The sequence below is a fragment of the Oryctolagus cuniculus genome, chromosome 3 (genome assembly GCF_964237555.1).
Source record: "Oryctolagus cuniculus chromosome 3, mOryCun1.1, whole genome shotgun sequence".
NCBI classification, from domain to species: domain Eukaryota; kingdom Metazoa; phylum Chordata; class Mammalia; order Lagomorpha; family Leporidae; genus Oryctolagus; species Oryctolagus cuniculus.
Genome location: NC_091434.1, coordinates 147,796,894 through 147,824,720, shown reverse-complemented (window position 1 = coordinate 147,824,720; position 27,827 = coordinate 147,796,894). Strand labels below are relative to the sequence as shown.

Here is a 27,827-nt window from a genome sequence, read left to right as displayed (position 1 = left end):
CAATTAAAAGGTAATTTTTTGGTACAAAAAATTTGAAATCCGTGCACAATTTTTTCATAATATTCACTTTCCGTGAGCTTTTCAGACTACTTATAAGTATGAATTCCAAATTCTGAAATAAACTTATAAAAAAACCCACATTTATTTGAAAGAATGTGTGTGTGTGTGTGCATGACAGAGGAGGGAGGAGGAACTTTCCATCTGCTGGTTCATTTCCCTTCCCAAATACCCACCACAGCAAGGTTGGGCCAGGCCAAAGTCAAGAGCCATGGGGCTGGCGCTGTGGTGCAGCGGGTTAATGCCCTGGCCTGAAGCGTCGGCATCCCATATGGGCGCCGGTTATAGTCCCGGCTGCTTCTCTTCCAATCCAGCTCTCTGCTGTGGCCTGGGAAAGCAACAGAAGAAGGTCCAAGTCCTTGGGCCCCTGCACCCACATGGGAGACCTGGAAGAAGCACCTGGCTCCTGGCTTCGGATCGGCGCAGCTCCGGCCAGAGCGGCCATTTGGGGAGTGAACCTCAGATGGAAGACCTCTCTCTCTGTGTCTCTGCTTCTCCTCTCTCTGTGTAACTCTGACTTTCAAATAAATAAATAAATCTTAAAAAAAGAGACAAAGTCAAGAGCCAGGAATTCTGTCTAAACCTCTCATGTGGGCGGCAGGGACCCAAGTACTTGGACCATCATCTGCTTCCTTCCCATATGCATTAGCAGGGAGCTGGATTGGAAGCAGAGGAGCCAGGTCTCAAACCGGCACTCAGATACGTGATGCTGACGTCCCAAGCACTGGCTTAATCTGCTGACCCACAATGCCCGCTGAAAACTTTTAATTCCATTTTTCTATGAACATTTTGAAGTTCCTTCATATCTCTGACACCCATAAACATATTCTCAGTAGATATTTTGTTGAATGAATAAACTAGGATATAAATATTAACTAGATTTTTCATATCAGTTTCCTCTGTTATTTGTATTTTCTTTAAAAATTGTTTTATGGAAAAAATGTATGCTGAGTGATATGACTAATCTGTTCTTTTTGAATTTCGTATTTCATTGGTAAATTAAGGAATGTTTTGGACTTGGAAAACTTCAATATTCCTGAATTTCTCCTACACATTTAAAAATATCATCCCTTTGAGCTAAAGTGTCAAATTCTGTCCAATTTATTTGGAATTGAGCTTAAATATCATATGTACAGACATTAGATTCATTAGATTATGCATGCAATGCAATCTTTAGACATTATGCTGAAACTCTGGTGGAACTCTAAACTGAAACATTAAAGTCTGCATCAGGGGCAGGTGTTTAGGCCAGTGGTTAAGACACTGCTTGGGACACTCACATCCCATATATCAGAGTGCCTGGGTTTAAGTTTCCTCTGTGTTACTTATTCTAGCTTCCTGCTTCCTGCAAAACATGAGATTAGTAGGTTATGGTTCAAGTAGTTGAATCTCTGACACCCATGTGGGAAACCCAGATTGAGTTTCTGGCTCTAGGCTTTACCTCTGCAGGCCTTTGGGAGTGAATCACCAGATAAAATGGGATATAATGAATAAGCTAATAAAGATTTAAATTCAAGGTCAGAATAAATCTGTAGTACTAAAAGCTTGCTAATCTAGTTTGTGGATTATTCTGTAAACATTTACAAAAAATTGGGCATCACATTTTGATTTCATTTAAGGAAAAAAGATGTAAAAATTATCTTCAAGTTAAAATGACACTTTTAGAAGCGAGCCGAGTCTTTTTCCTAGCTCCACCGTTCACCTGCTGTGTCTCAGCGAAGTATTTCCTTTAAGTCTCAGTTTCCACATCTGTCAGCAGTAATGTTTTTCACCTTGTGAGGTTGTGAGGAATGAATGAAATTAGCCTGAGAAGCACCCATCACAATCTCCTTCCGTCCATGTCTCTGACAGCTAAGCTAGTATTATGATTTCAGAGTGCTGAATTTGGATTCTGGTTCCCATATCACCAGCTAGATAACTGAGTAGCTGTGTAAGCATTCCATGGTTCCACTAATTCATCTGTAACAAAGTACTGGGGATTGTATCAGACTCCTGTGGGTCTTATAAGGACTTGTAAGTCTTATAAGGACTAAATGAGATAATTTACATGTGGTGCTTAGCACTCTGCCTGATATAGGTTACATATTCAGAGAGAAATTGTATATTAGTAATAATCAGTGTAAGCAAAATGACATTAAAGAACAATTAAATTGCCTATTGATGCATTTCTCGGTCATGAAGTGTATATGTATATATACACTGTATATGTATGACAGATAAGTATATATATGCCATGTACTCCTGCCAAAACCATTCTACAACTTGCAAATTTTTCAAAATTCAAAACAATAGCTCCCAAAGTTTGCCTCTGGTACAACATTTGCAACATTCCTTAATTGCTTATTGCCTTCTTATGGAGATTAAAGTTTTGGAGAGCTAATGCTAACTAGAAATTACTGTTTAGAGCTGAAAGATAAAAAATAGAGTCAGAGTATTAAAATATTATTTTTGTATTTTTGTTTAAGTAGTAAATTTTGGATATAAGTTCTTTCTTTTAGTTTAATAATGTCATAGATGAAGTCACATAAGTTGTCTCAACTTTGTTGATGCCGTTGAAAATACACCAGATCATATATTGTGGGGAGCAACTCGGACTAGACTAAGTTACTGAAATTAAGACTTATTCTATGCATCTGCTCTCCCACAATATGGCACTGGGAGAGGAGTAAACAACTTTTACACAGCTGCCTCCAGTTCGACCAATAACCTGCAGGAGCTGCTCCTGCTCCTGATTGGAGGAGAGCACGTACTCGGCGTGTGGGTAGCAGAGTTGGGATTGGTGGAAGAGGACTATAAAGGAGGAGAGAGACAACATGCACCGGGAACATCTAAAGGGAACACCTGAGGAACATCTGAGCAGCCCCCGAGAGAGCCGGCCGGCGGTGTGCCGCTCCCCTGCGGAAGTGGGGAAAGTGGCAGGGGGGCCCGCCCCTCCACGGAGTTGAAGGGATCGGCAGCCAACCCGGGAAGGACCAGCAGCAAACCCGGGGAGGGCCAAGCAGACAAAAGAACAGCGCAGGGTCCTGTGTCGTTCCTCTGTGAAGAGGGGGAGCGACAATATATGGCCTCTACAATCAATGAGTGCAAAATTCTATGCTAACACTCTATGTATGTTTGTAAAGTGGAAAGCCTGCAGCTCTCACTAGTGTAGGAGTTTAGCAGTCTGAAATTGTTAGATATATTTTTATGTTATAAACCAACTCACCATCTTCCCCAGAAACAATGACACAGACAACCTTGTGAGTCTCTGGTTTGTCGATCAGCTTATAATCCTAACCACATAAGAGCAAAGCTCCTAGCTCCTGGATAAAACATGCGTTAATATACAAGCAGACAGGCAAGTGTAAGAATCACGGCTCTGACTCCAGCACCTGTCCTTTGGTGCTGTGCTAAACTGCACAAAAGCCTATAGGAATTCAGTCTAAAATAAAATCCTCACCACTATTATTTTCAATATTTTCCAATGTGACAAGTTTATGTCACAACTGACTTCATAAATAAGAGTGTCAATTGTTAAATCAACAATAGGAGTCACAGTGCACTTGCTCCACATGTAGGATCTCTTAATAAGTTGTACTAGGAGAATTAATGGTAAAACTTGTCTTCAAACAGTACTTTATACTTTGTGTGTCTGTGTAGGTGCAAATTATTGAAATCTTTACTTAGTATATAGCTGATCTTATGCATATAAAGATAATTAAAAATGAATCTTAATGAAGAATGGGATGGGAGAGGCAGTAGGACGTGGACGGTTTGGGGGTGGGAGGGTGGATATGGGAGGAAGAACTGCTGTATTTCAAAAGTTGCACCTATGAAATTTATATTTATTAAATAAAAGCTTTCTAAAAAATAAAAAATGAAGTCTTTAAAGAGATCCACATTTCTGGAAAAAGTCTGTATTTTATGCAGATACTAGTGATCCTGAATAAGCCTCACTGTGTTTAAAAGAGCCATCAAAACTGCTAAAGCTTCTAAAGCATTGAATCAAATGAACCAGACCCAGCTTAATGTTCTGATTCAACAATAGAGGATTTTAGAGGATTTTATAGATTTTAGATCCTTGGTTTAGCATCTCCCTCCATGATGTGATATCAGATCCTCAAGTCTAGATACAGTATGTGGAAATCAGAAGACAGTGTAAGCGTTTTATCTAACTCTACCTGTTGTTTCAAAGCCACACTGAGACACATCAGAAAGCGCAGGGACTTTTCTCTCAGGTGACTTTTATGGTGGGAGTCACTGAACCCTTTTGAGCCTCCGTCTTCCCCATGAATAAAATGAAGTGAACCAGAGTGAACTCCTGAGGTCCTTTTCATTTCTGTGGTTCTCCAACTGTGTTAAGTGCAGGATTTCTAACAAGATTTACAGGGTTGGGACAGAAATGTTTGCAGGAGTATCATAGTTTAGTCCTTTGGGCTATTAAGGTTAAGCAGACTGTTAAACAATAGAAATAAAGCAAAACATGAGAACAAATAAGACAAAATAGCATGTAGTACCATCTCGTACTATTCCTACCTAATATTTGCAACAGTTTGGTGAAGGGCTCCAGTAACCATTTCTCCCCAAATCTAATCATTCTCTCTCATTACCCTCCTCCATTTCTCTGAAGAACTGAACTCTTCTCATTTGAGCTCATTTCCTGGGCAATCTTTCCTAGATGTGGTCCAAAATTCCTTCCCTCTCCTTCCACCTTTATGAATGTTTCTCTCTGACTTAATCCATGTCTCTTCTTCCTCCTATTTTAACTGTGTATATTCACCATAAAGTTCAGTCTTATGTCCTCTGCTGTTCTGTATATGCATTTACTGGGAGATATTATACTTTTCATCCATTAAACTATCTGTTTTTATGCTACGATTTTCCACTCCATATCTACAGTGCAAATTTCAACTCTAAACACATATGTCAGTCTATAAGACAGATATTTATATACCCAACATAATGCCATTTAAACATACCCAAAATTAAACTCATCATTTGCTTCCTGTCTTTCTATTTGCAAAGAAAAATCTAGGCTAGATAATTTCATCAGTCTGGAGATTCCTCAGAAACCTGAATATAACCCTACCATACAACCCAGCCATCCCACTCCTTGGAATTTACCCAAAGGAAATTAAATTGGCAAACAAAAAAGCTGTCTGCACATTAATGTTTATTGCAGCTCAATTCACAATAGCCAAGACCTGGAAGCAACTTAAATGCCCATCAACAGTAGATTGGATAAAGAAATTATGGGATATGTACTCTATAGAATACTACACAGCAATAAAAAACAATGAAATCCGGTCATTTGCAACAAAATGGAGGAACCTGGAAAACATCATGCTGAGTGAAATAAGCCAGTCCCAGAGGGACAAATATCATATGTTCTCCCTGATCAGTGACAACTAACTGAGCACCAAAAAGGAAACCTGTTGAAATGAAATGGACACTATGAGAAACAGTGACTTGATCAGCCCTTGTCCTGACTGTTGATGTACAACTTAACACTTTATCACTTTTAGTATTTTGTTTGTTCTACTTAATACTATTGGTTGATCTCTGTAATTAACACACAATTATTCTTAGGTGTTTAAATTTAACTGAAAAGTGATCTCTGTTAAATAATAAGAGTGGGAATAAGAGAGGGAAGAGATGTACAATTTGGGACATGCTCAAGCTGACTTGCCCCAAATGGTAGAGTTAGAAATATGCCAGAGGATTCTAATTCAATCCCATCAAGATGGCATGTACCAATGCCATCTCACTAGTCCAAGTGATCAGTTTCGGTTCACAATTGATCATACTGATAGGTCTAAGAGTCAAAGGGATCACATAACCAAGACTAGTGTCTGCAAATACTAACTGATAGAATAAAAAAGGGAGAGAACAATCCAACATGGGAAGTGGGATACACAGCAGACTCATAGAATGGCAGATGTCCTAAACAGCACTCTGGCCTCAGAATCAGCCCTTAAGGCATTTGGATCTGGCTGAAGAGCCCATGAGAGTATTTTAGGCATGGAAAGCCAAGACACTCTGGCAAACACACACACACACACACACACACACAAACCTAAATGAAAGATCTCTGTGAGTGAAATCCCAATAGAAAGAATGGGCTATCAAAGAAGGAGGTATCTTTCTCTGAAGGGAGGAGTGAACCTCCACTTTGACTATGACCTTGTCGAAATAAGATTGAAGTCAGCGAACTCAACAGGCTTCCATAGCCTTGGAAACTCATGACTGGAGCATGGGGAGATTACTGATGCCATAAACAAGAGTGTCAAATTGTTAAGTCAACAACAGGAGTCACTGTGCACTTACTCCTCATGTGGGATCTCTGTCCTTAATGTGTTGTTCAATGTGAATTAATGCTATAACTAGTACTCAAACAGTATTTTATACTTTATGTTCTGTGTGGGTGCAAACTGTTGAAATCTTTACTTAATATATACTAAATCGAACTTCTGTATATAAAGACAGGATTCCATTCTTTTTTATGTCTGAGTAGTATTCCATGGTAGATATATAACACATTTTTCTTATTCAGTTACCAGTTGACAGACCTGAGTTGATTTCCATATCTTACCTACTGTAAATTGAGCTGTTATAAACCTGAGGGTACAAAAAACTCTTTCTTATGTTGGTTTCATTTCACTTGGGTAAATCCCTATAAGTGGGATGGCTGGGTCATATGGTAGATCTATTTTCAGATTTCTGAGGAATTTTCATACTGCCTTCTACAATGGTTGTACTAGTGTATATTCATACCAACAGTGGATTAGGGTACCTTCTCCCTATATCCTCACCATCATTTATTATTTTTTTTTAATTCTGGATGATAGCCATTGCAACTGGGGTAAGATGAAACCTCACTGTGGTTTTTATTTGCAGTTCCCTGATGGCTAGTGATCCTGAGCATTTTTTCATGTGCCTGTTAGCCATTTGTATTTCATCCTTTGAAAAATGCCTGTTCAGGTACTTTGCCCATTTCTTAAGTGAGTAGTTTGTTTCACTGTTGTTGAATTCTTGAGCTCTTTATAGATCTTGGATATTAATCCTTTATCACTTGCATAGTTTGCAAATATTTTTTCCCATTCTAGATTTCTGGACATATACAATCTACCAAAATTGAGTCAAGAAGACATACAAAACCTAAATAAACCAATAACCAAGATAGAGATTAAATTAGTAACGAAGACCCTCCTAACAAAGAAAAGCTCATGGCCAGATGGCTTCACAGCTGAATTCTACCAAACTTTTAAACAAGAACCAATTCCAATTCTGCTTAAAATATTCAAAACAAAAAGGTTTGGAATCCTCCCAAACTCCTTCTATGAGCCAGAATCACATTAATTCCAAAACCAGAAAAAGATACAACAAAGAAAGAGAAATATAGTCAAATATCCCTGATAACATAGATGTAAAACTTCTTAGCAAAATACTAACACATCCAACAACACATTAGAAAGATCATTCACTTGGACCACGTGGGAATAGTCCTTGATATACAGGGATGATTCAACATATACAAATCAATAAATGTGATACATAATATTAATAAATTAAAGAACAAAAACAATATGATTATCTCAAAATATGCAGGATAAATATCTATCATTTCCTGTTAAAGACCTTAAGCAAATTGGGTACAGAAGGAACATTCCTCAACACAATCAAGATAATATATGAGAAACCCACAGACAGCACAGTACTTAAGGGGGAAATGTTGGAAACATTTCCACTAAGATCTGGAACCAGATAAGTATGTCCTCTTTCACCACTGCTATTTACTATAGTTCTGGAAAGTATAGTTAGAACCATTAGGCAAGAAAAAGAAATCAAAGGAATACAAATTGAAAAGGAGAAAGTGAAATTATCCTTGTTTACAGATGAAAGGGGCCTATATATAGGGGAAACAAAAGACTCCACTAAGACACTATTGAATCTCTTAAGAGTTTGACAAAGTGGCAGGATATATAATCAACACAAAAAAATCAATAACCAGAATTAAAAAGGAGAGAATGATCCTATATGGGAAGTAGGATACACAGCAGACTCATAGAATGGCAAATGCCCTAAACAGCACTCTGACCTCAGAACCATCCCTTAAGGCATTTGGATCTGGCTAAAAAGCCCATGAGAGTTTCTCAGGCATGGAAAGCCAAGACACTCTGGCAAAAAAAAAATGACCTAAATGAAAGATCTCTGTGAGATCACAGCAGAAAGAACGAGCCATCAAAGAAGGCAGTACAAGAGTGTCAATTGTTAAATCAACAACAGGAGTCACTGTGCACCTGCTCCCCATGTAGGACCTCTGTCCTTAATGTGTTGTACTATGCAAATTAACGGTAAAACTACTACCTAAACAGTACTCTATGCTTTGTGTGTCTTTGTGGGTGCAGTCTGTTGAAATCTTTACTTAGTATATACTAAGTTGATCTTCTGTATATAATTGAAAATGAATAATGATGAAGAATGGGATGGGAGCGGGAGTGGGAGATGGGATGGTTGCAGGTGGGAGGGAGGTTATGGGGGGAAAGCTGCTATAATTTGAAAGTTTTAGTTTGGAAATGTATATTTATTAAATAAAAGTTGAAAAAAAATCAATAACCTTTCTATATGCAAATAATGGCATGACTGAGAAAGAGCTTGTAAAATTATTCCCATTCATAATAGCTACAAAAAATTTTAAATACCTTGGAATAAATTTAACCAAGGGTATGAAAGATGTTTACAATGAAAATTACAAAACATTAGCAAACAAATAGAAGGAGACACAAAAAAATTAGAAAAATCTTCCATGTTCATAGATTGGAAAAAAAATCAATATCATCAAAAAGTCCATACTACCAAAAACAATTTACAGATCCAATGTGATCACATCAAAATACCAAGGATATTCTTCTCAGATCTAGAAAAAATTATTCTAAGATTCATATGAAAACACAAGAGACCCAGAATAGCTAAAGCAATCTTAAATAGCAAAAACAAAGCCAGAGGCATCACAATGCCAGATTTTAAGACATACTACAAGCAGTTATAATAAAAAAAAAGCCCGATACTGGCACAGCGGGAGATGGGAGGGTTGTGAGTGGGAGGGAAGTTATGGGGGAGAAAAGCCATTGTAATCCATAAACTGTACTTTGGAAATTTATATTTACTAAATAAAAGTTTAAAAAAAATAAATTACAGACCATAAAAAAAAAGAAAAAGATCCCAGAAGCACAGACAATAAAACCCAAGATTGACAAATGGGATTACATCAAACTATTTAATTTCTGCACTGCAAAGGAAATATTCAACAAAATTAATTTGCTTCAATTTATAAACATTTGTTTCAAGTTGTTATTCTTGGAAGAGTAGGTAAGGGCCTGGACTCTAGAGATGGATTGTTTGGGTTATAAATCCCAACCTCACCCTTTTGCATGATCCCAAGAAAGTTATTTAACCTCTCAGGTGCCTCAGTTTCTTCACCTGTACTCAGGTGATCCTAGTAGTAGCTACCTTACATGCGCAATTGGTTAGGCACTGAAAATATTGGGATCCGTACCTGGCCTGATTGTTGTAGCATGGCTCTGGTTCTTACTGAATTTTCTGTTTGGAAACACACCCCAGTAAACATGTGAGACTGCATCTCAAACACAGGCCTCTCCCCTCGCCCCTTCCACAAATAGACAAGCCAAAGAATCACTCTCATTTGTCTGATGGGAGATTTTGGATTGGAAACTGGGTCTAAGCAGTCCTGAGGGCTGTACGAAGGGGCATCAGGTATAGAAATAGGAAATGACACAACGACAGCCTCGAGAAGCTGGAATGGTATGTTTTACATGTTTGAATAAACTCAAAGCACATGGGACATTGGGAACAGGGACTGGGCTGTGCTATAGTCCAAGTAAGGGAGGGCTTTGGGGACCCCAGAACGGCCTTTCCAGCCAGCGGGGCACTGGGTGTCCCTGTGCAGCTCACCTTCATCCAGAAGACTTGGAGACGCTGCATGGCAGTTTGGCTGCACCGGGCCCACCTTCACTGTGTCCACAGCCTACAGCCCGTGACCTGCTTGACCAGAACCTCTGCTTCCTTGGGTTTGGGCCTTGGAATGAGGAAAGTCTTTTGGCTGGGGTGAGACAGTCACAGTAGGAGTGGGAGCAGCACTGCCTCATCCTCTTCCTGCTGCTTCCTCGCCTTCGTCAGCATCATAGAGGAGCCAGGTGCAGCCCACCTGCACAGGGCAGGACCTAGGGAAGGGGCGGCAAGCCAAAGGCAAGGCCTCAGCTGCCACACTGAATTCTTAATATCAGTGAACTCTCTGAGCACATCTGTGCCAACGTTGCTAAGCCTCACTGCTGCACCTTCCTTCAAAAGACAAACCAGGACTTTTGGCCTTCTGTGTGTCTCCCTCACAGGGGTGCCAGGGCCTCTCCCAGCCCATGTGCCTGCTTTCAGGTGGAGGCATTTGTTACAGCCAACCTACTAGCGTTCCCTGCCTTGCTCTTATCTGGGTGCTTCCCCAGTCCGAGATTTTTGCCACAGCCCTGCCACCCTGACCAACCTGGTGGACTTCCTCCAGTGTCTCATGGTTACCCTCCAGAATCCTGACTGATGGACCCATTATTTGCCTGACCTTGTACCCTGTAGTCACACATAGTCTGAAATTCACCTGCTAGCAATAAAACTTCCAATTTAAAAATGCGGGTACTTCTGCACATATTCACAGTCTTTTCTACTTAAATTAGAGTTGTTCAATCACAAATTGTACTAAAATTCCAGGTGAGCAGTTTCAGAGGGAACTGGGGTAGATGCCTGGGAAGCCTTGGAGGAGAAAGCACTAGGCTGCCAGTGTTATGCCCATCACAGGCACTGGACAATGGACAGGAGTCCAGGCCCCAAGAATCCCACTCCTTCTTTACCAGGTCTGGTCTGGGGAGTAGGAGGGTATTTATTGTGAAGTCAGGGAAAAGAATCACAAATTGTGAGGCAAACATGAACATATTGTAACCAAGGATTTAAACCAAAAGTACAAAGTAAGAGGCAAGACTGCTGGTGGTTTACAGAGAAATCACCTCTGTTTCCATCTGCTTTTGTTTCCATCCCTATAGGATACAGTTTCCCCCAGATCCTCCTCTCCCCTACATCACACTCCCCAAAATTCACCCCTACTCCCCATGCAGAGTGAGTCTTCTTTAGGTTTCTCAAATCTGCAGTTCTCTGCCCTAAGGAAGGTGTGTTCATTCTCATGGCGATTGATTCTGAGCATCAAAAGCCTGAACTGTTGGTTAATGAATAAATGTACCACTAGAGAAGTAGAGAGAGGAGAAGGAAGATTTTATTTTATTAATAAGACAAAGGAGTTGGTCATCCTGTCTTCCTAATTTTCTATTTCTTTAAGGTTTGTTGGTTTGTTTTTTTTCTAAGATGCAAGACACAAACTTCGACCTCCTTCGAGTCAGAACAGTGTCCGGTTTCATTTCGATAAATACACAATGTTTGGTTTTTGCACTCCGGGACACTAGTGACTTCATGAGCATCTACAGTTCCTAAAAATAAAGACATGTAAACAAAAAAATACATTTATTTGTGAGTATATTCACAAGGTCCTAGTCAGAATTTCAAACATAAAGCTTGGTGGCGAAATATTGGTGGGAAGGTCCCATTTGATCAGGCTTTAAATTACATTTAGAAGAGACTGCAAGTACACCTGACTTGGTGTAGAAGACTAATTGACCTCCCTTTGGACTGAGTAAGTCTAGCATTGTGGACAATTCTAGGAGAAAGGTCAATGCAGGATGTCCTGCCATTGCAGGCAGATAAGGGCCACAGGTACACAAAGTTCAAGTGCAGTTTCTCAGGCAGTCACTCGCACCGCTCCATGTCAAGTACCTCCTCCGCCCCACTCTCAGCCACCTCACCCAGGAGCCATTGTGGTAGATTCCAGATTACTGTTCTCTAAACTGATTTTTTCCTAGCCCTGAATTCCTTTACTGTTAGCTTTTTTTAAAAAAAAAATAAAAGCCTTATGTGCAATGTATAAGCTTCCTTATATGTCCAAGAATAAGAAACAAAATAGAGAAAGAGTAAGAAGATAAAGGGAAGAAGGAATAGAGAGGGAGAAAAGATAATGGTGCTATACCAGCACACAGTGCCCAGAATGTAACATACCAAAGACGAAGAGGAAGGAGAGAGGGACAGTGGCCAGATTTGTAGTCTGCTCACAAAGCTTCAATTGTCACACTTCATTAGAAGGTCCTTCAGTGGGTCTCCAGCCACAGCTTTCTCCTACTCTCAAATCTCCACCAGATTATTTCCACTTGGATGTCTGCCCCTTTGAAGCACCCTTCTAAAGCTCTCAGTGGCTTCCCTTTCAAATCTGCTTCTTTTCTTTGGCTTCACTTTTCTATTCACAGCACCACAACTTTCTAAATCACTCAGCCTAACCCCTCCCGTGCCACCATTGACTCCTCCCTCTCCTCCCTTCAATAACAGCAAGGTTATCATTTTCCCGGCATCATCGCTCTCCCTCATCCCTTCTTATCTGTTGTTAATCTTATCAGGCCCTGTCACTTCATGGGCACCTGAAGTTTTAGGTTTTTTTCTTTTATTAAGCTTATTTAGTTTCATTGTTATTTGACAGTCATCTGACGTTTTAATGATAAAGTCCTGGAACTTCATAGCGTGTTGGGTTTTGTTTCCCCAGGCCCATTCTGCTTGAGGATATTCCGAACCGAAAAGCGCAATCACTCCAGGGAATAAACTAAGAAAGTAAATTAGTAATAATGTTAATTATAAGAGTTAATATTTCTTGAGCACTTAGTTTGTTAGGTACTTTAAAAAAAAAACCCTTTACATGAATTAAAACATTTAAGGTTCTCCATAAAATTCAATGAAGTAGATACTATTTGCACCTTACTTATGCTAGACAGAGAAACTTGAGAGTAGAAATAATATTTGCATGATACACTGAAGTTTAGAAGATCTGGACTCAAGCTCTCAAAATCATTACTTGTAAAATGAGGGAACAGAGAAGATCATCTTCAAGTTCCCTTTCTTGGAAAAATCTGAGATTCTACCCTATAGCTGAGATGAGAAATTTTGTGTAGAATAAAAAGAGAATCCTGAAATTCTCCATATTCGATTATATTCTCAACAAGTCATTTGTAAAGCAAATTCATTTACTCAACAAACTCACCCAACAAATGTTCATTGAGCATCTACTAAGAAACCTTGTCCACAGTTTTCTGTGTGGCTCCTATAATCTAAATCTTCTCATTTGCTTCAATCCCTCCCTGTTAGTAAAAAAAATCCTTACCTGCAATAGACAGCAAGCCAAAGAACAGAAGAGCTAAGACAAGATAATGAATCTTCATGGCAAGGTAGCTCTGAAACAATAGTGTATCTCAAGAAGATGAACTGATGTCAATGCCGGTATTAGAATCAGAACTACCGCATCTAGAGACATTCATGGGTGAATGGCACCTTCCATGCCCTAGTCTCTCTCAGATTTGTGGGGAGCCAACCCCTCTCCAAGCTGATATACCTCCCATTTGTTGAGTTCACATTATGACACGTGCAAGCCTTTATTACATCTTCACAACTCTTCTAGCTCATACATTTCCTCTCACAGTACCTCAGCCAGCCACCAGCAGGGCTTACCCTCAGTGCCTCCTAACACTTAAAAGATCTCTATCTTGATGGTCCCTTGGAGGTGTGACTTCTCCGTTGGACACTTTCTACATATAGGAGCAGTGCTTGCCCTTAATCCTGTACCTCTCTTCCTTGACTGGTTATCATGTTCCACCAAGAGCAATGCTACCCTTGTGTAGACACTTAAGAGAAACTGAGAGAGAAATTAAGAAACAAGAGAATTTATCAGGCTTGTTTAGAGCTGCATCCCAGAAAACCCCAATCCAAATGTGCTTGAAAACATGTGCTTGAAATCTTGCAGATTTCAAATAGGTCTTAATGGCAAAGACTATAAATGGAGATTCTATCAGTTGCTTGCCAAGAATTTCTGTTGGTGCAGTCAGGGAAGCAAACTGTCTTGTAAGGGATTGGATAACTAAGGATGACCCATCAAGTACCACTTGTCAGTAAGAGAGGGAGGAAAGGGACAAGAACAGAACAATTCCTGGGAGAGGAAGAGGCTGACGATTATGCATGGGGTGGGAATATTCCACTTTAATGAAAACTGTAGATCTCAACACATACATGCCAGGATGTAGAGTCTGGTGCCTTAGCACATGCTGGGGAAGATATATACATCTGCAAAGATCAAAACTTTCTGATATCATGTGAGCAGGGTCAGGTCTCCCACTTCCTTTTGGCTCAAAGCTTTGGGGATGCCTCAGTACATTTTGTCTTTTTCGATGATTTTCCACCTAAGCAATTCCATGTGGTCATTAGAAACTTGAATCTTCACAGCCCCCAATTCAAGTTGCCCTTATCCTACAATAAACATTGTTGAAAATCATCATGTTATTATGCTAATATTTTACTTTCATTTCCTTTCAGTTAGTCCATGCAGCTGTTCTCTCATTAAGTGGGAGTTCCCCAAGGAAGAGGGAACAAAATTCTCTGATTCTGTGCCAAGAAATGGTCTAAACATAGTCAGTGGTCCTGGAAGCTTCTGGAACTATTGAACTGACTTCTCTTTTCCCCACTTTGTGTGTATGTGTGTTGGTTTGTGCTGTTTTTGTTCTTGGTTACTCCTATATTGATTCCTCTCACTCCCTACTGACTGGTCATATCAAAACTAACCCCCGCCCCTCCATTTTTTATGCAGATTATGTAAAATCTTTCCATTACTTCTTTCCTGAACATATTAGGCTACCACTTGTACATTCCATGCTATCCATACTAGATTATTTCTCTCTCTCCCTCTATCCCTTCTCATGTATTATTTTATTAAAGATTTTATTTATTTATTTGAGAGGTAGAGTTGCAGACAAAGAAAGGGAGAGACACAGAGAGAGGTCTTTCATCCATTGGTTCATTCCCCAAATGGCTGCAATGGCGGGAGCTGATCTGAGCTGATCTGAAGCCAGGAGTCAGGAGCTTCTTCCACGTCTCTCAAACAGGTGCAGAGGCTCAAGCACTTGAGAAATTTTCCATTGCTTTCCCAGGCCATAGTGGATAGCTGGATTGGAAGAGGGAGCTGCCAGTACTCGAACTGGTGACCATGTAGGATGACAGCACCACAGGCAGAGGCTTAGCCCACTACACCACAGTGCTGGCCCCCTCAGGTATTAGTGCAGAGGGTACAACACCTCCTCTTCAAGAACTGATCTTCTGGGACTGGTATGTGGCACAGAGAGTTAAGCTGCTGCCTTCAACACTGGAATCCCATACCAGAGTGCGAGTTAGAATCCTGGCTGCCTCACTTCCTATCCAGCTCCCTGCTAATGTGCCTGGGAAAGCAGCAGAGGATGGTACCCTAACATTTGGGCCCCTTTTACCCATGTGAGAGACCTGTATGGAATTCCAGGTTCCTGGTTTTGGCTTAGTACAGATCTCACCATTGTGGATATTTAGGGAGAAAATCAAAAGATAGAAGATTGATCTCTCTCTCTCTCTCCCTCTTTCTCTCTCTGCCTCTTCCTTTCAAATAAATAAATTGTTGGAAAAAATATCTCATCTTCCTGGACTCTCTGGCCATTTTCTACCTTTTCACTCTCATTCCAAACTTCAGAATCTTGTTTCTCCAGTAAAGCTTATTTGTTTAATCAGTATTTCTCCCTGCCATTGGTGAAAGGAGAGGGAGAGAGAGAGAGAATCTTCCTCTGACTCTGCTTCCCCCTCTGTGTTCAGTCTAATTTCAACCCCATTTTACACTGGCATTGACTAGATCAGACATTACCTGTTCCCTCCCCACACCTTGTCATCTAGAGGCTGCTCCCTCTTATTGTCAGACTTACATTCAAGATTCCTTTTATAGCCATTGATAAATATATGCTTTTTTGTTTTTCTGATACTATGAACATTCGCCTCTAGAAGCCTGGTTTCTACCCTGGTTTTCTCACATGCCTTATCTTCACATTCTTTTCAGCCTCTTTTCTCTTCTCAGGGAGGTTTTCCAGGCTTATGGGGTCAATCCCAGGGTCTTTTGCTTACCTGTATCCCTAGGCACTCCCTAGGAACCTCATGCTGCCTGCTAGCACTGCCACCTTTTGTGTAAACTCTACCATCTTCACCATGCATCTCCAGACCAAATCACTCTCCCTAGGCTTTGGTCCCTTAGTTCCATCTGCTTATATCTCATCATCTTTTCCAGATCCACTGGATTAAATTCCCACTTTGGACCCCGAGTAGGCAGACCCCAGATACTTACAGTATGACATCATCCTGGATCACCATGACTCCAAACATTCCTGCAAATGGATGAGAAAGATATTTTTCATGTTTGGGTACAGGCAAGAGTTTACACAATAATCTGTCTTATACATGGTAATTATGAGTCATTCAAACAAATTGTGATTAGGTATTTTTATCATAAATCCTTCTAAAACAGAATTGAAGACAGTTTTTCAGTAGAGACAAAAAAGATTAAAATGAGATTATAAATTGGAAAAAAATAAGATAAAATCATAGGCAACAGAGATGAGCCACAAATCTTGGTTGAATTTCTTCCATTAAAATGAGAGATTTAAAATTGCCAAAGTCATAGGGGCATAAAAAGAGTATATCCATTACCAAGGACAAATAGGGCTGTTAGTCTTCTTGGTATTGAGATCTACACAAGATTTCTCCCATGGGTCCTCTTGGGAAGGTCAATGTGTGATGTGGGAACAATGAATTTGCTTATAATAAATACAATAGCATGTTTCATATAGCTATTCATTGTAACATTCTTCAGTATAAACAGATGGTATATTATCCAAAAGCAATTTGATTAAAGCAGGCTATATGATGTCAAATAATATGGTCCATGTTTACAGCTCTCTAGGTGTTTGGCCTAATGAATTTTTTTAAAAGATTTATTTGTTTATTTGAAAGGAGAGAGGTAAAGGCAGAGAGAGAGTTGTATCTTCCATTTGCCAGCTCACTTCCCAAATGGCTACAATGGCTGGTGCTAGGCTAGGCAGAAGCCAGGAGCCAGGAACTTAATCAGGGTCTCCCACATGGGTACAGGGGCCCAAGTACTTGGGTCATCTTCTGCTCTTATCCCAGGCATATCAGCAGGGAGCTGGACTGGAAGTGGTGCAGGAAGCACTCAAACTGTCACTAATATGTATGCCCGTGTCACAGGCAACAGCTTAATCCACTGTGCCACAATACCAGTCCCATGAAGAGTTAACATACTGAAAAATTTTAACTTTTCATGGTTATAAAATCCCTTTGAGAATTTAATGAAATATGAGGTTGTTTACCTGAAAAAAAAAAGAAATGAATGCATGCAGATATCCATAAAAGTCCACATTCCACAGCCTCCCCCTCCCCAAGACAATGCCTTAGGATACATGGACCACAGCTGAGTATCTGTGCTGCAGGGGGAACCAGCAAGGAGAAAATAATAAGTCTTGGGGATCAGAAGACTGGGAAAAGCTGGAGTCAGGACCAGACCAAGCAGCCAGACAGCACCAGAGCAATACGACTTCATGAAGAATAAGGCACGGCCACCATTTTGCCCTCAGAACGGCAGTTCAGACAAATTATCATCACAATAGAAATACACCCTAGAGCCTGAAGAGACAAAGTACTGTCTTCAGACCTCCACCTCCTCAAAATGACTTTACAACAGTCACAGGGGACCAGTGACAAATCCTCCTTGATAATGACTGAATCTCTCTGTGCCTTACAAAATGGCCTTGTACGTCGTGTAAGGCACGAACCAGTTCCAGGGCTAGGTCATTCTGAGGCCCTGGAGGCAGCTAGGTGGACTGTGGCAGGAAGCCCAGTGAAATTTAATCAGATGGTCTAATGGCAATTGTTGGGGAGGGAGATGGAGGCAGATATGTGGTAAGTACTCCTCCCAGAACTGGAGTAGAAAGTAATTTCCATTGTGTCTGTATCAGGTGAGATTAGTTAACCATGAAAAACTGTTCTCTCATAAAGATCAACTACTCAGGGCTGTGCTGGCTCCCTGATCATCAGGCTGCCTCCGTCATTGCTCCATCACACTCAACACACAGATCCTCATGGGCCAAGGTGAATTCCCATCATGCTCCACCTCCAACTATCTCTTTGCTGTCATCAGGAAAGCAGAACTGTTAGAAGACCCATACCCCCTCCCTTTCATCACTCTACCCTGAAAATGGGCTCTAGTCCCCAGGGTTTCTATTAAATGCTTATTTTTCTATCTCCATCTACTTGAAAGACACCTCAGCAGAGATGGAGAGAGAGACAGAATGAGAGAGAGAGAAAACAGGAGATAGAAAAAATGAGAGAGAGAGAGAGCTCTTTCATCCATTGCATCACTTTTCAAATACCCTAAACAGGACTGAGACAGGCCAAACCCAGGAGCCTGGGACTACTCCTGGATCTCCCACATGGGTGAAAGTGGCCCAGGCCCAGGTGTCTGAGCCATCATCTATTGCCTCCCAGGATACTTGGTAGGAAGCTGGATTGGGAGCAGAGTGGCTGGGAATTGAACCAGCACTCCAAATGGGATGTGGGAACCCCAAGTGGCAACTTCACCCACTGCCTACTTCCTGTTATACAAACTCTTTCAGAGCATACACAGCATGAATATCTTCTCATATCATTCTATAAGAACAGCATAAGCTTATATCAATGTAAATAAGACAGCTCAAAAATAAAACACTATGAAAAGTCTAGCTTTTTTACAATGACTTTTTTTTTAATTTTAAGGAATACAACTTCATGCATTTAATATATACAGATTTGGGAACATGATGATTCTTTTCCCCTTACCCTCCCTCCCACCCACCAATCTATACTCCCATCTTTTTTCCTCCTCCCTCTTCCTTTCCCATTCTTATTTTTTACAGAGATAAATTTTTCAGTAGATTGTATGTGTCTGAAAATCTCTCCATTTCTTCTAGGCTTCCTGATTTGTTGGGATGCCACTCTGTAGTAATTTCTGATGATTCTTTTTATTTCTGTGGTATCTGTTGTTACATTTCCTTTTTCATTTCCAATTTTGTTAATTTGGGTGTTCTGTTTTTTGTTTTTTGTTTTTTTGGTTAGTTGAGCCAATGGTGTGTCTATTTTGTTCATTTTTTCAAAACACCAGGTCTTCATTTCATTGATCTTTTCTATTGCTTTTCTTGGTTTGAATTTTGTTTATTTCTTCCTTAATTTTAATTATTTCTTTCTTCCTACTAATTTGGGGTTTGGATTGTTGTTGATCTAGGTCCTTGAGATGCACTGACAACTCATTTGGTGACAACTCAACTGGTGACTTTCCAGTTTCTTGATGTAGGCACTAATTGCTATAAACTTCCCTCTTCACACTTCTTTTGCTGTATCCCATAAGTTTTGATATGAGTTATTCTCATCTTCATTCATTTCCAGAAATTATGACCAACTGTTCATTTAGGAGCATATTGTTCAGTCTCCATGTGTTTACACATGTTCTTGAGATTCTTTAGTTGTTGGTTTTAAGCTTCAATCCATTGGGATAAGATAAGATGCATGGTATAGGCAACTATGTGCTTCCTGTACTTGGATATTCCTTTCTTTCTCCAAGTTAGGGAAGTTTTCTGTAATTATTTCACTAAGTAGGCCTTCTAGTCCCCTCACTCTTTCCACTCCTTCAGGCACTCCTATAACCCATATGCTTGGTCGTTTGATAGTAACCCATATATCTCCAACACTATATTTTAGTTTTCTGTTTTTTTCTTCTTCTTTTTGGTCTCACTGTAAAATTTACAGAGATCTGTATTCTAGCTCATATATTCTTTATTCTGCCTCACCAACTCTTTTTAAGGCATTCCACTGCATTTTTTCTTTGATCCATTGAATTCTTAATTTATAGTATTTCATTTTGATTTCTCTTTAAGTTCTCAACTTCATGAGAAAACTTGTCATTCATATCATACATAGTTTTTTGAGCTCATGGATTTCCTTCTGATTGCTTTTGAGCAGTCCAATGATTCATTCTTTGAATTCCATTTCCAGAATTTCCTTAATCTCTTCACCTTCACATTCATTTTTTTAACTTTTATTTAATAAATATAAATTTCCAAAGAATAGCTTTTGGATTACAGTGGATCCCCCCCCCCATAACTTCCCTCCCACCTGCAACCCTCCCATCTCCCGCTCCCTCTCTCATTCCATTCACATCAAGATTCATTTTCAATTCTCTTTATATACAGAAGATCATTGAATATGTATAAATTAAACATTTCAACAGTTTGCAAACACACAGAAACACAAAGTATAGAGTACTGTTAGAGTACTAGTTATAGCATTAATTCACATTGTACAACACATTAAGGATAGAGATCCTACATGAGGAGTAAGTGCACAGTGACTCCTGTTGTTAATTTAACAATTGACATTCTTGGTTATGGTGTCAGTAATCACCATAGGTCATGAGTTGCCAAGGCTATGGAAGCCTGTTGAGTTTGCCAACTCTTATCTTATTTAGACAAGGCCATAGTCAAAGTGGAAGCTCTCTCCTCCCTTCAGAGAAAGGTACCTCCTTCTTTGATTGCCCGTTCTTTCCGCTGGGATTTCACTCACACACACAGAGATCTTTTATTTGGTTTTGTGATTTTTTTTTTTTTTTTTTTTTTTTTGCCAGAGTGCCTTTGCTTTCCATGCCTGAAATACTCTCATGGGCTCTTCAGCCAGATCCGAATGCCTTAAGGGCGGATTCTGAGGCCAGAGTGCTATTTAGGACATCTGCCATTCTATGAGTCTGCTGTGTATCCTGCTTCCCATGTTGGTTGTTCTCTCCTTTTGAATTCTATCAGTTAGTATTAGCAGACACTAGTCTTGGTTATGTGATCCCTTTGACTCTTAATCCTATCATTCTGATCAATTATGAACTGAAACTGATCACTTCGGTGATCATTGGTACATGCCACCTTGATGGGATTGAATTGGAATCTCCTGGCACGTTTCTAACTCTACCATTTTGGGCAAGTCTGATTGAGCATGTCCCAAACTGTATATCTCCTCATTCTCTTATTCGCACTCTTATACCTAACAGGGATCACTTTTCAGTTAAATTTAAACACCTAAGAATAATTGTGTGCTAATTACAGAATTCAACCAAGAGTACTAAGTAGAACAAAAAAAAATACTAAAACGGATAAAGCATTAAGTTGTTCATCAACAGTCAGGACAAGGGCTGATCAAATTACTGTTTCTCATAGTGTCCATTTCACTTCAACAGGTTTCCTTTTTTGTGGTTGGTTAGTTGTCACTGATCAGGGAGAACATATGATATGTGTCCCTTTGGGACTGGCTTACTTCACTCAGCATGATGTTTTCCAGGTTCCTCCATTTTTTTGCAAATGACTGGATTTCATTGCTTTTTATTGCTGTGAAGTATTATATAGAGTACATATTGCATAATTTCTTTATCCAGTCTACTGTTGATGGGCATTTAAGTTGCTTCCAGGTCTTAGCTATTGTGAATTGAGCTGCAATAAACATTAAGGTGCAGACAGCTCTTTTATTTGCCAATTTAATTTCCTTTGGGTAAATTCCAAGGAGTGGGATGGCTGGGTTGTATGGTAGGGTTATATTCAGGTTTCTGAGGAATCTCCAGACTGACTTCCATGGTGGCTTTACCAGTTTGCATTCCCACCAACAGTGGGTTAGTGTCCCTTTTTCCCCACATCCTCGCCAGCATCTATTGTTGGTAGATTTGTGTATGTGAGCCATTCTAACCGGGGTGAGGTGAAACCTCATTGTGGTTTTGATTTGCATTTCCCTGATTGCTAATGACCTGGAACATTTTTTTCATGTGTCTGTTGGCCATTTGGATTTCCTCTTTTAAAAAATGTCTATTGAAGTCCTTGGCCCATCTCTTAAGTGAGTTGTTTGTTTTGATGTTGTGGAGTTTCTTGATTTCTTTGTAGATTCTGGTTATTAACCCTTTATCTGTTGCATAGTTTGTAAATATTTTTTCCCATTCTGTCGGTTGCCTCTTCACTTTCCTGACTGCTTCTTTTGCAGTAAAGAAGCTTCTCAATTTGATGCAATCCCAAATGTTAATTTTGGCTTTGACTATCTGTGCCTCTGGGGTCTTTTCCAAAAAGTGTTTGCCTGTGCCAATATCTTGAAGGGTTTCCCCAATGTTCTCTAATAATTTGATGGTGTCGGGTCGTAGATTTACATCTTTAATCCATGTTGAGTGGATTTTTGTGTAAGGTGAAAGGTAGGGGTCCTGCTTCATGCTTCTGCACATGGAAATCAAGTTTTCCCAGCACCATTTATTGAATAGACTGTCCTTACTCCAGGAATTGGTTTTGGATCCTTGATCAAATATAAGTTGGCTATAGATTGATTTCTGGTGTTTCAATTCTGTTCCATTGGTCTATCCATCTGTTTCTGTACCAGTACCATGCTGTTTTGATAACAACTGCCCTGTAGTATGTCCTGAAATCTGGTATTGTGATGCCTCCGGCTTTGTTTTTGTTGTGCAATATTGCTTTAGCTATTCAAGGTCTCCTGTGTCTCCATATGAATTTCAGCATCTCTTTTTCCAGATCTGAGAAGAAGATCTTTGGTATTTTGATTGGTATTGCATTGAATCTATAAATTGCTTTTGGGAGAATGGACATTTTGATGATATTGATTCTTCCAATCCATAAGCATGGAACAGTTTTCCATTTTTTGGTATCCTCTTCTATTTCTTTCTTTAAGATTTTGTAATTCTCATCATAGAGATCTTTAACATCCTTGGTTAAGTTTATTCCAAGGTATTTGATTGTTTTGTGGCTTTTTTGAATGGGATTGATCTTAGAAGTTCTTTCTCAGCCATGGCATTGCCTGTGTATACAAAGGCTGTTGATTTTTGTGCACTGATTTTTATCCTGCTACTTTGCCAAACTCTTCTATGAGTTCCAATAGTCTCTTAGTAGAGTTCTTTGGATTCCCTAAATAAAGAATCATATCATCTGCAAAGAAGGATAGTTTGAGTTCTTCCTTCCCAATTTGTGTCCAATTTAATTTCTTTTTCTTGCCTAATGGCTCTGGCTAAAACTTCCAGAACTATATTGAATAGCAGTGGTGAGAGTGGGCATCCCTGTCTGGGACCTTCACATTCTAATATTTAAATGTTGTACTGCCCCTGGTTCTAGGCCCAGCCTCTCCTCTTCTGATCTCTGTTATGACCTGGGAAAGCAGTAGAAGATGGCCCGAGTCCTTGGGCCCCTGCACCCACGTGGGAGACCAGAAAGAAGCTCCTAGCTCCTAGCTCCTGGCTCCTGGCTTCTATAGCCATTGTGTCCATCTAGGGAGTGAACCAACGGCTGGAAGACCTCTCTCTCTGTCTCTACCTCTGTCTGTAACTCTGTCTTTCAAATAAATAAAATAAATCTTAAAAAAAAGAACACAGTACTCCTCCAGAATTAGATCCTGAACTGAAGGAAATCTATAAAATGAAGATATAGAATTCAAAATAATGCTTGCAAGGATACTCAAAAGATGCAAAAGAACACAGACAAATTAAAGAAATTAGGAAATTAATGTGTGGCATGAATGAAAATATTACTAAGGAGATAGAACTCATTAAAAAGAAACAAATAGAAATTTTGGAGATGAAGTCTTCAATCAGTGAAATAAAAATATGATTGAGAGCTTTAACAATAGAGTAGACTAAGTTGAGGAAAGAATTGGTGATCTCAGGGACAAGAAATTTGAAATCAGACAAAAATAAAGAAAAAAAAAACAACTAAAAAGAATAAATAAAGTCTACATGAAATATGAAATATCATTAAATGACCAAATATTCATATCCTATGTGTTCCTGAAGAAGAAAAGGAAAAAGGTATTGAGAACCTGCTAAATGAAATAATGCTTGAAAATTTCCCAAGTCTTGAAAGAGACATGAACATCAAGATACAAGAAGCTCAAAGAATCTCAGACAGACTGAAACATAGAAGGTCTTCTCCAGGGCATATTGTGGTGAAATTATTAAAAGTCCAGGACAAGGAAAGAATCCTAAATACAGTGACAGAAAGGCATTGAGTAACATATAAATCAATCAGATTAACATCAGACTTCTCAGTGGAAACCCTACAGGACAGAAGAGAGTAGGATGATATTGTCAAGTTCTTAAAAAGAAAAAAAAAAATTCCTACCAACCAAGAATACTATATCCAGTGAAGCTACCTTTAAAAAGAGAAGGAGAAATAAAGTATTTTTCAGATAAGCAAAAACTGAAAGAATTCATTACCACCAGATCAGCCTTTCAAGAAATTCTGAAGAGTGTCCTGCATTGGAAGTAAATGTCATGAAAACATGTATCACCACCAAATCCACTAACAGTGCAGGTAGAATCATTATCCAATCAACAAAATGACAGATCTTAGTTCTTACATATTAAAACTGCCTTTGAATGTAAATGAATTAAATTCACCAACCAAAGGACTTAGGTTGGCTGAATCAATAAAAACAAAAACCTGCAAGCCCACCATATGTTATCTGCAATAAACTCACTTCAAAAACAAAGAAACACACAGACTCAAAGTGAGGGGTTGGAAAAAATTATGCCAGGCGAAAGGAAACCAAAGGTGAGCAGGTACAGCCATCCTAATATCAGATAAAACACAACTTTAAATCAAAAACTGTAAAAGAAATAAAGAAGGACATGATACTTTGAAAAAATATTCAACAAGAAGACATAGAAATCATAAATATATAAGTATCCAACACAATAACACTAGAGGTATACAGAAAATACTATTAGACCTAATGGTAGAGATAGCCTGCAATACAATAATAGTGGGTAACTTCAACACTGCATTCTCATCAATGGGTAGCTCAACTAGACAAAACATTCAATAAGGATACATGAGAGTTGAAGAATACTATCAAGCAAATGGACTCAACACATATTTACAGGATACATGTTCTTCTCATTTAACACAAGGAACATTTTCTAGGATAGACCACATATTAGGCCATAAATTCAAAAGGATAGAAATTACACTATGTATCTTATCATACCCTATGAATTAAACTAGAAAACCAATAACAAGAACAACAGAACACTCAAATACTTGGAAATTAACACACTAGTGAATGATCAATGGGTCATGGAAGAATTTAAAGAGGAAACCAAAAGATTTTGTGAAATAAATGAAAATGAAAACACAACATATCAAAATCTGTGGGCTATGTCAAAAACAGCATTAAGAGTAAAGTTTATAGCATTAAGTGCTTACATTAAAAAAGGAAAATGTGTCAAATTAAATATACATTCTGAAGACTTAGAAAAACAAAAGCAAAATAAACCCAAATCAGCAGGAGGCAAGAAATAATGATTACAGCAGAAATAAACAAAATTGAAACTAAAAAAAAATACAAAGAGCAACAAAACCAAAAGTTGGTTTTTGAGAAGATAAGCAAAATAGATAAAGCCCTAGCCAGAATAACAAAGAAAAAAAGGAAAAAAAAACTCAAAAAAATAGATATGTAAAATAAGACATTATAGCTGACACCACTGAAATATAAAAGACCTTAAGAAACTACTAGGAAGAACTGTATGCTAATAAACTGGAAAACCTCAAAGAAATGGATTCACATAACCTACCCAGAGCAAATAAAGAAGACAATCAAAACAGACCCGTAATCAGCAATTAAATTGAAGCAGTAATCAGAAGTCTTCCATCAATTCTGGGACTTGATGGCTTTACTACTGAATTTACAAAACATTCAGAGAGGAAATAACTCTAATAGTTTATAAACTACTCCAAATTTTGTACAGGATGGAATTCTGACAAACTCTTTCTTTGAGGTCAGCATTACTTTGACACCAAAACCAAAGCCACAACACAAAAACTACAGACCTATATCCTTAATGAGCACAGATGCAAAGATTCTCAACAAAATACTAGCAAATCAAATCCAAAACCACATCCAAAGAACATACATCATGATCAAGTGGGATTTATCCCAGAAATGCAAGGGTGGTTCAACATTTACAAATCAATAAATGTCATTAAGCACATCAATAGAATGACCAGAACCATATGGTCTTCTCAATAGATGCAAAGAAAACACTGGATAAGACTCAACACCCCTTCATGATAAAAACCCTCCAGAAATTAGTTATAGAAGGAACATTCCTCAAAATTATATAGACTGTATATCATTAACCAACAGCCAAAATCATACTGAGTGGGGAAAAACTGAAAGCATTTCCCTTCAGATCTAGAACAAGACAAAGATATTTACTTTCACCACTCTAATTCAATAGAGCACTGAAAGTTTAAGCAAGAGCAGTTATAGAGGAGAAAGTAATAAATGGCATCAAAATTGGAAAAGAGGAAGTCAAATTATCCATCTTTGCAGATGGCATCATGCTGTACATGTTAAAACTAAACACTCCAGTAAAAATCTCTTACAATTGACAAACCAATTCAGTAAACTTGTAGGTTACAAAAGAAACATACATGAAAGAGTAGCTTTTTGTATACTAATGATGTATTCACAGAAAGAAAAATCAAAAAAGAAATCCCATTCACAATAACCACAAAAAATCAACTATTTAGGATTAAATTGAACCAAAGAAGTAAAAGATCTGTACAATGAAAATTATCAAACAATGATGAACGAAATCATCAAGGACACAAAAAATAGAAAGATATCCTATGCTCATAGGTTGGAAGAATCTATATCATTAAAATATCTACTTAATACTACCTAAAGCAATCTACAGATTCAACAAAACCCCTATAAAAATACCAATGGCATTCTTTACAGAGTTAGAAAAAACCCTAAAATACATATGGAATCACAAAAGACCCCAAATAGCCAAAGCATTCCTGAACAAGAAAAACCAAGATGGAGGCATCTCAACACCTAATTTCTAAGCATACCACAAAGCTATAGTAATTGAAACAGCGTGATAGTAGCATAAAAACTGATACTTAGATCAGTGGAAGAGAATAGAGCCCAGAAATTAGATCATGTACATACAGCTAACTGATTTTTGACAAATGTGCTCAGACCATACTGTGGAATAAGGATAATTTCTTCAACAAATGGTGCTAGCAAAACTGATGTATACATGTAGAAGAATGGAATTAGATCCATACTTCTCATCATATAGAAAAATCAATTCAAGATGGATCAAATACCTAAATTTAATATCTGTGACTATAAAGCTGCTGGAAGAAAACATAAGGGGGCTGGTGCCGTGGCTCACTAGGCTAATCCTCCGCCTTGCGGCGCCAGCACACCAGGTTCTAGTCCCGGTCAAGGCACCAGATTCTGTCCCGGTTGCCCCACTTCCAGGCCAGCTCTCTGCTGTGGCCAGGGAGTGCAGTGGAGGATGGCCCAAGTGCTTGGGCCCTGCACCCCATGGGAGACCAGGAGAAGTACCTGCCTGGCTCCTGCCATCGGATCAGTGCGGTGTGCCGGCCGCAGTATGCCAGCCGCGGCGGCAATTGGAGGGTGAACCAATGGCAAAGGAAGACCTTTCTCTCTGTCTCTCTCTCTCTCACTGTCCACTCTGCCTGTCAAAAAAATTTTAAAAAATAAAAAAAAAAAGAAAACATAAGGGAAACACTCTAAGACATTGGTGTAGGATATGACTTCTGGGACAATACTCTCAAAGCACAGGCAACAAAATGGAAGCTTTTACATAGCAAAGAAAATGATCAACAGCGTGAAGAGATATCCAACAGCATGGTAAAAAATATTTT

General features: G+C 39.0%; 1 long non-coding RNA gene across 2 annotated transcripts in view; it reads right to left on the bottom strand.

The window, feature by feature from the left end:
• Positions 1–11,343: 11,343 nt before the first annotated feature.
• The window catches only part of LOC103348678 (uncharacterized), a 62,920-nt gene continuing 46,436 nt past the window's right edge, over positions 11,344–27,827 (bottom strand). For both annotated transcript variants that reach the window (XR_516982.4, XR_011387415.1), the window contains 2 exons: positions 13,346–16,403; positions 11,344–11,576 (listed from right to left, as the gene is read on the bottom strand). This is a non-coding gene — a long non-coding RNA (uncharacterized lncRNA). The remainder of the gene's footprint in view (positions 11,577–13,345; positions 16,404–27,827) is intronic.